Source organism: Balaenoptera borealis (assembly GCF_965194805.1).
Source record: "Balaenoptera borealis genome assembly, chromosome: 3".
Classification (NCBI taxonomy): Eukaryota; Metazoa; Chordata; class Mammalia; order Artiodactyla; family Balaenopteridae; genus Balaenoptera; species Balaenoptera borealis.
In genome coordinates this window covers 122577853-122586934 of record NC_138866.1, presented here as the reverse complement: position 1 = coordinate 122586934, position 9082 = coordinate 122577853, and positions in this window count along the sequence as shown.

The following is a 9082-nucleotide window of genomic DNA, read 5'->3' as shown; positions in this document are numbered from 1 at the left end:
AGAGGAGGGACAGAAATGCGCTCTGCAGACGAGGAGGGGAGGAGTTTCTCACAGAGGCAGGAGGGTATACAGATGCACCCCTCCAGAGCTGGTCCGGACTTGCTCTGGGACCTGAAGTCGGTTCAGCATGGCTCAGTTGTCAAGTAGGGCTGGAAAGCTATAGGAAAGGAGGCTGGAAAGAGATGGGCCTGATCATAAATGGCCTGTGTGTTATGCAGAGGTTTTGGGTTTTATGTATGGATGAAAGGGAGCTGATGAAGTGCTTTGAGCAGGCAGGATCCATTCAGATTTGTGAACTAGAGCTCTTTGGCAGCTGTGGGAGTGGAAGATGGCGTCTAACACCAACCAGTTACTGCTCTGTGTTCAGGAAATGTGTCCCATTTCCCGTGGCCTCAATCTGCTCCCCATACTACTTTCCACTTTTCTAGGACTTCTCTTACAAGACAAAAGGACTTCACTGTTCCACTCCAGCAGTACTAGTATCCTGTGGACAAGATTTCAGAGGGATCCAGGTCAGATCTTGTCTGACACGCAGTTGTTTCTTTGTGTTGATTAGTTCTGGGAACAGATCCGGGCAGAAGTTGTGGTTAAGCAGAGCCTGATTACACAAATTCAGAACACCATTGGAACTAGCCTCAGTGTTGGGCTCTTAAAGAGCTGCTCGGGCTGACTCTGTAAAATTGGAGAAGGAAGAAACCCCTTCCCTACCCAATGATGACCCAGCTGGCTGCAGATTTAAGCGTGCCTACATCAGTAAGCTCTTTCCTGAATTTAGGTCAACTCTGCAATAGGAACATTGTGTTCCTCTTGCCAAAAAGCTTGCTGTAGGCTGCTTAGGGGTTTAGTCTCTTCTGAATGCTCTAGTCTGCTCTCAGCAGCCAACTGTATCATTTCAGGAGCTGTGCATGCTAGTATCAGTAGAGACTTGTCCGGACTCTGTCCAGAAATAATCGGTCTGGAAGGACTACTTCCCCAAAGAACGCTCTCTGGGGACAGATGCATGAACCAAAGAACATATTAGCCAAACTTATCACCATGCACGACTTGATACTGCTGAATGGTAGCTTGAAGGATGTATCTCAGGGGAGTGCCCTTATATTTTTAACTGAGGAGCCAGTATTATTTATCAGTCACTGAATAGAATATGTCTCTTGGTCATATTTCTCTGCGAATTATAAAATCACCTCCTGCCACCTGTTTCAAAGATGGTTGCGTTATAGGTTTCTGGGATTGGATATTGTTTATTTTAATGTTACCTCATAACTTAGATTGTAGAGGAAATGGAGAAGAAAGAGGTGGGATGTAAGGACATGGTGACTCACTAGCTGTGAAAGGTAAGAAATGGACAGGAATCATCAGAATGATTCCTAGGTTCCTAACTTGGGTGACTAAATGCTGTTAACAAGGACGAGAATCCCAGGAAGAACGTAATTGAGGGGGACTGGGGGGAAAGTTAATGAGTTCAGTTTGGGACATGCTGAGTTTGAAGTGACTGGGAGACTGGTAAGTAGTTAGGCCTTAATTCAAGTCTTCATCATTTCTTTTCTGCAGCACTGCCAGAGTCTCTTACTCTGCCACCAGTTTCCCTGCCACCAGTCTTCCCTCGCTCCCCCACAGCTCTAATCCATCCCTGTCACAACTGGCAGAGTGATCCTTTCTAAAAATGTACATCTGATCGTGTTACTTCAAGGACTTCCCTTCACCTACAGGGTACATGTGAAGCTTCTTGGCCTGCTATGCAAGTTTCTTCATGACCTGGCCTTAGTGTATCTGTCTAGTCTCATAAAATACCTTGCTTCCTTTTCTGCCTCCTTTCTAGTGATGCTGCTTTATAGTTCGCAGTACAAACACGTTTCATATTTTTTCCCCTCAAAACCATCCCTTCTCACTCTTGATTTCATCCACCTGGTGAATATACCTACCCATCTGTTGAATAAACAGATACCTGTTTGAAACTTTACCTCTGCAGGTAGAATTAGCCATTCTCATCTTTGTGCCCTCCCCATCCCACTACACATCTGTTTCCCAAAGTTACGGATAGTCCCCAAGACTGCTCTTTGGTTTGATAATTCACCAGAAGGACTCACACATTCACTGAAAGCTGTTTTACTCACAGTTACAGTTTATCACAGTGAAATGAAACAGATTTAAGTCAGCCAAGGGAAGAAATGCATGGAGCAGAGTCCAGGAAAGTTTCAAACATGGATCTTCCAGTTGTCTTCTCCCAGTGGAGTCATGGACAGCTTTAAACTTCCTACTAACTGTGTGACAAAACTCATGGAGTATTGCCAACCAGAGAATCTCACCTGAGCCTTGGTGTCCAAAGTTTTTTATTGGACTTGGTCACACAGACCTGGTTGGCCAACCTCAATCTCCAGCCCTTCCTGGGGTCTAGCTGATAACATGTGGTCCAAAGTCCCCCTCCCTCCTAGTCACATTACTGGATTATCTAGTGTGGCAAAAGACCCCTATGCAAACAAAGACACTTTTATTAGGCAGGACATTCCAAGGGCTTAGAGGTTCCTTACCAGGAACCAAGGGCAAAGGTCAGCCTCTCTTTGGGCAAGGTTAACTTCTTTATTGCACACTTCCTCTATTAGATTGTAAGCACTTTGAGGTCAGGGACCTTGTCTTATTTATCTTTAGGTTGCTGGTGCCTGGCATCATATCTGCTACTTGTACCAGTAAATGTTTGCTGAGTGAATGAAATGATGAACTGGAATGAGAATGCAGTCTGGAGGGGAGCCCCTCCACTTTCTGCTGCCCAGGTTAGTGACCCTGGAGAGAAGACTGAGTGGAGGTGTGTGGCGGGCTGCTAACAGGTGGTTGGATATGTTACAGACTTCTAAGAACAAGAACTATAGTTCTGTGAATGTGATTAAAAGGATAGCCAAAAACCTTCTCACTACATACATTGGAAGAGGGAAAGAAATGATCTTCCTAGCTATAGACTTCCTTTCTAATAAAGAAATGAGTAAAAAACCCATAATATGTTTTTTTTAAGCAAATGCGGTCTTTTGTTTTACGCCTTCAGATATGTAGGGCAGGAAAAGTTGACAAAAGCCTTGAGGTTTTAGCCAGAGTATGACTGGTTGCTTTGGTAAAATGAGCTGATTTTTGAGTCCCATGTTGTGTTAGGATTCTGTTATTATACCCAATCTTTACATCAAAGAAGAACCAGATTAATCTGTGGACTTAATTTATCCATTCTGCTCTGGCCTCCCCATTAACACAGGTAAGTCAAAGAGAGTGAGAGTAAAGTAACTCAGTTGGTGCCTCTCTCCTGTATTGAATGTTTTCCCGTGAGCAATTCAGTATCCAAGGTAACCAAACCTGTTTGGTACTCTTCGGCAAGAATTGTACCTTGTTTGCTGGAAAAGGATGGGTGCATTCTTTCAGCAAACATTGATTGAGCACCAGCTACTCTGAACTATGTATTGTGCTAGGTTCTGAAGAGAGAGCGATGAATAAGACATGGCCTCTGCCCTCCAGGAACTCATGGTCTAGTGGGAGAGACAGACACATAAGCAAATAATTACAATTCAGAGTGTTAGGTAAACTCTAGACAACAGGCATCAAGTATTGAAGTAACACAGAATAGTGACTGATTAACCTGTGATCTAGGAGTAGTAAGTAGGGGTGTCAGATGAGAAAATTGTTTGTGTGAGGAAGAAGCCAGATCATATTTTAGTTTAGAGAAAAAGAAAAGAATATAAAAAGCAGAGAGTGGCAGTAGATAAATACCACGCCCTAAAGTACTGGGTAATGGGGGAAATGTTATCTACAAGGGACAAGATTTTTCACCTTCCTTACATAGCTTACTTCAGCCATCCTAGTGATTACAGCTTTGGCCTATGAGTAAACAAGAAAAAATTTTCACCCTAGACATCTGTTAGTACTATGACCTTACTTATTCTGTATCTGTCTTTTAGACATGTCTCTTTCATAGGCAGTAGGTATTTTGGAGCAATTTTTGAGAGAAGCTTTAGATTTCAGAAGTAAAGGTGTTTTGGGGGAAAGGTTACAAAATTCTAATCACAGCTTTGGAAGTATCTCTATTCCTAGATCCAAACAAATATTAAAAAAGGCAGGAGAGGGACTTCCCTGGTAGCGCAGTTGTTGAGAATCCGCCCGCCAATGTAGGGGAAATGGGTTTGATCCCTGGTCCAGGAAGATCCCACATGCCCCAAAGCAACTAAGCCTGTGTGCCACAACTACTGAGCCTGCGCTCTAGAGCCCACGAGCCACAACTACTGAAGCCTGCGCGCCTAGAGCCCGTGCTCTGCAACAAGGGAAGCCAACGCGATGAGAAGCCCTCCCGCCTCAATGAAGAGTAGCCCCCGCTTGCTGCAACTAGAAAAAGCCTGCGCCCAGCAACGAAGACCCAACGCAGCCAAAAGGAAAAAAAAAAGGCAGGAGACAATGGTAAGACAGAGGTCTCAGAGTTAAGGTGGCTGTCTTTTTTTTTTTGGTAATATTTATTTATTTTTTTATTTGGCTGCGCCGGGTTGGGGATGAAACCCAGGCCCCCTGCGTTGGGAGCGTGGTGTCTTAACCACTGGACCACCAGGGAAGTCCCAAGGTGGTTGTCTTTTTTATTTTTAAGAGAATTTTTTAAAAATTAATTTATTTTATTTATTTTATTTTTGGCTGTGTTGAGTCTTTGTTGCTGCGCGTGGGCTTTCTCTAGTTGCGGCGAGCGGGGGTTACTCTTCGTTGTAGTGTGCTGGCTTCTCATTGCAGTGGCTTCTCTTGTTGCGGAGCACGGGCTCTAGGCGCGCAGGCTTCAGTAGTTGTGGCACGCAGGCTTCGCTGCTCCGTGGCATGTGGGATCTTCCTTGACCAGGGCTCAAACCCGTGTCCCCTGCATTGGCAGGCGGATTCTTAACCTCTGCGCCGCCAGGGAAGTCTGGTTGTTTTCTTAATTCAGTCATTCAATACATATTTATGAAGGACCTGCGTACTAGGTTCTAGGCTCTAGGCACTGAGGGTACAGGGGCCTACAGATGTGGTTCCCGCCTGCCTGGCTAAGCAGGCAGACACTAGGCCAATCACATGGAAACACGTACACAATTACAAATTGTGATCAACTCTCTTTTAGAAAAACAAGATGGTGCTAGGAGAGAGTAACAAGGAGCAGTTCAGGGAGTAGTCAAGGAAGATCTTGCTGAGGAAGTGACTTTTGAGCTGAGACCTTAAGGATGAGTCAGATTTGTCTGGTGAAGGAGGTGGGAGGAAGGGGAGGATAAGCTTTCTAGACAGAGACCTGAAACCTATACTTTAAAAGCAAAAAACAAAAGTACAACCCATAACACCCCTCCCCCAAAGGGTCCCTCTTTGTAATTTATTTTCCACTTTCAGATTTCAGTTCATGTTAATTTAATAAAAATGTGATTGTCTGTCACCTATACACCCCCAACCCTACCCTAGCCTTCCTTCTGAGGTCCTGCAGCCAAGCATTCAAAAGTCCAGGGCTATGTCAATACATATGGATCTACCTTATATATATATTTTGAAGATCAAAACTTCAGCTATCTCATACTGCGATGGAGAGATTAGATGAATGAAACTCATTTAGAACAGTGTCTGGCACCTGGTAAGGATATAATAAGTGGAACTTATTAGTTCAGTGTATGTGTGTACCATGATTTATTTACTGAGTTTCTTATTGATGGGCCATTATATTGTTTCCAATCTTTTGTATTACAAATTGTTTTGCAATCTCTAAGATCTGATTGAGCAGGATGACAGTATCATTCTTGATTTTGTTAGTTCAAGCCTGCAGTTAAAGGCAAGACTTTGTACTCTGATTCTCCTAAGTTTTGCCACTCAGAGCAAATCCAGCCAGCTGCCTTGCACTTGGTTTTGTTCCCCACGCCTCTGCTCAAAAACTTCCAAACATTGTCCTGTTTGGACTGTGATAGGCAACAGTTCCAGAAAACTGTTCCCTTATACACCCACACGCCCACACACACAGCTGTGCCTCTGAAAACTCCGCTGAGTTCTCTCTCCTAGCTCATTCGGTTAAACCTCTCTCTTTTAAAATTTTCCTCACCCAATACCTGCACAAGGAGTCAGAATGCTTGGATTCAAGTTCTAGTTCAATACTAATTAATAAGCTGTGCAACACCAACCGCTGGCATCCTGAGGATCATTGGGCAAAACAAATGTAAAATTGTAAATAGTGGGTTGAGAGACTCCATCCTCTTCTGTGTCCACTCAGTGGTTTGTACTACTCAGGTTCTGCAATTTCTTACTCCAGCTTAGTCCTAGAGCCATTTGCCTGCTTAGGGAGAAAAACTAGATTTAAGTTACTATTTAAAAATTTTTTGGAAAAGTTTATACATCCACGTGCAAAATTTAAACATACATACACACAATGTTGTTAGAAGCCAAGATAGTGGTAACTCGAGTAATGACTGGGAGGGGACATAAGGAGGGCTTTGGAAAGTTGGGAATTTCTTGATCTGTGTGCTGGTTACATGGGTGTGTTTAGTTTATGAAATTCACCATGCTGTACACATATTTTCATCTTTCTGTATGTATATATATATATTTTTTAAATTAATTAATTTTTGGCTGTGTTGGGTCTTCGTTTCTGTGCGAGGGCTTTCTCTAGTTGCGGCAAGCGGGGGCCACTCTTCATCGCGGTGTGCGGGCCTCTCACTATCGCGGCCTCTCTTCTTGCGGAGCACAGGCTCCAGACGCGCAGGCTCAGTAGTTGTGGCTCACGGGCCTAGTTGCTCCGCGGCATGTGGGACCTTCCCAGACCAGGGCTCGAACCCGTGTCCCCTGCATTGGCAGGCAGATTCTCAACCACTGCACTACCAGGGAAGCCCCTGTATGTATATTATATGTTGTTGACTTAAAAAAAAAATGCGCAACGTGAGAGTTGCGAGTTAAGCTTTATTTGGGGCAAAATGAGGACTGCAGCTGGGGAGACAGCATCCCAGATAGCTCTGAGAAACTGCTCCAAAGAGGCAGGGGGGAAGGTCAGTATATATGTGATTTTGGTGAAGGGGGAGTACATGCAATCAAGCACATATTTTTTACAGAAGATTTCTGCTAGTCTCGTACAGGTTACTGCTAGTCACGAGGAGCAGACGTCACCATGAAGGATTTTAGTGCTTTTCTAGATATGAGGAGATACAAGAATTGGGCTCATAAAATTGGCTCTTGAAAATATCTAACTATCTGAAGACCTGTTCTGCCAGTTTTTCCCAGAGCACGGAGTGCTTCATTTCTGCTCTCCACCTGAACTCCTTTCAGGGGGTGTTGAAAGTCAGCAGCGGCAGCAGCACATGATTTAATCCTTGTAGAGGTAGACGGCAAGTGCCAATGGAGAATGCCAATTTGTAGTTGACAATGTCAATAAAAAGTTTAAAAAAAACCTTAAAGGCACTTTCCTGGTGGCGTAGTGGTTAAGAATCCCCCTGCCAATGCAGGGGACACGGGTTCGATCCCTGGTCCGGGAAGGTCCCACATGCCCCAGAGCAACTAAGCCCATGCGCCACAACTACTAAGCCTACGCTCTAGCACCCGCGAGCCACAACTGCTAAGCCCACACGCCACAACAACTGAAGCCCCCACGCCTAGAGTCCATGCTCCACAACAAGAGAGGCCACCGCCATGAGAAGCCCACGCACCGCAATGAAGACCCAACGCAGCCAAAAATAAATAAATAAATAAACACAAAAAAACCCCTTAAAATGTATAATTGACCATATAGGGAAAAGTCTCCCTCTTCCCTTCTGTTCCCTAGAATCCCAGTTCCCCTCCTGGGAGACAACCACTGCTATCTTTCTTGTGTATCCTCTCAAAGCTTTTCTATGTATAAATAAATTTACAAATACACATTCATTTTTTTCTCTATACAAATGACAGCATATTATACACACTATTTAGGTCTTGCTTTTTTTCCCTTAATAACATAGCTCAGGGATCATTCCATTCCTTACATGTGGAAGAGACCACTGTCTTGTTCATTGCTGTAAACTTAGTGCAGAGCCTAGTGCCTGGCATATAAACATACTTGCTAAATAGTCTTCCAGAGGAGCATCTGGTTACAATACTGAAACTATAACTCCTGTATGGGGTAATGAACTCAACCTAGAGTCAGCCTTATTGGTGTAAAGGATAAAGTAACCCACCTGAGATAGAAGCAGTACCAACCGCCAGGGGTTTCTTCTCTAACCAAGTGCAGCCTGAAGTTTCTATTGCAATGATGCAGAAATGAGGTGAGGTCAGAGGTTGCTTTTAAAGTCCTAGAAGGAGCATCAGAACTCAGGACATCTTCCTCAGTTGTCTAAAAAACCTCTCCTGTGGGCCTAGGTCTGTGAGCTCTCCAGGCTTCAGCCTTTGGCACTAGCTGTGGCACTCATTTGTTAGTTGGGTCCCTTTTAGAGTATTTTTGGTCTGGAATGATGCAAAAACATGCCAGACCCAGCCCTGCCTTCCCAGTGCCCCCTCTACTCCCAAACTGACTCCCAAGACCATACTCCGTAAGACCCCCAAGCTCTTTGCCGCGCTCGCCTTAGTGAAAATCAAAGGCTTGCAAATGCTGCATGATTCCTGAAAGAGGTTCGAAATCCGATGCTGTTTTTCTGAGAGGCTAAAAGCCATAGGTGATGGATTACAGGATACCGCGGGCGAGGAGAGAGCGAGCTAGGGCCGCGAAAAGCTAGCTGACAGGGTCTGCTCCTTCCACCTGCGCATCCTGGACTTAGTAAGCAAGCTTTTCAGGGTCTTTCAGTCAGGAAGCGACGTGGAAATAGATGAGGATTGCGGGTTCCTCACAAGTAAGTGGTAGTAGCAAGTAACCCCAGGCCAGGTGCCCGTGGGCAGCTAGTTTTCAAACATATGCATTTTTTCCCTCCTCCACGGAGCTTAACCTCTTGAAACTCTTTCTTCCTTTTTTTCGCTCCCCGCTCCTGGAGTCGCCGAAGCCCCTCCTCCGCCCTGGTTCCTCTGGGTCTCCCCTCCCCCCGCCGGCCTCCCCCGCCCCCTCCTCTCGGCGTCCCCCTCCTCTAGCTCCGCTGCCCCCGCCCCCAGGCTCCTCTCTGTCTCCCCCTCCCGGACGCCG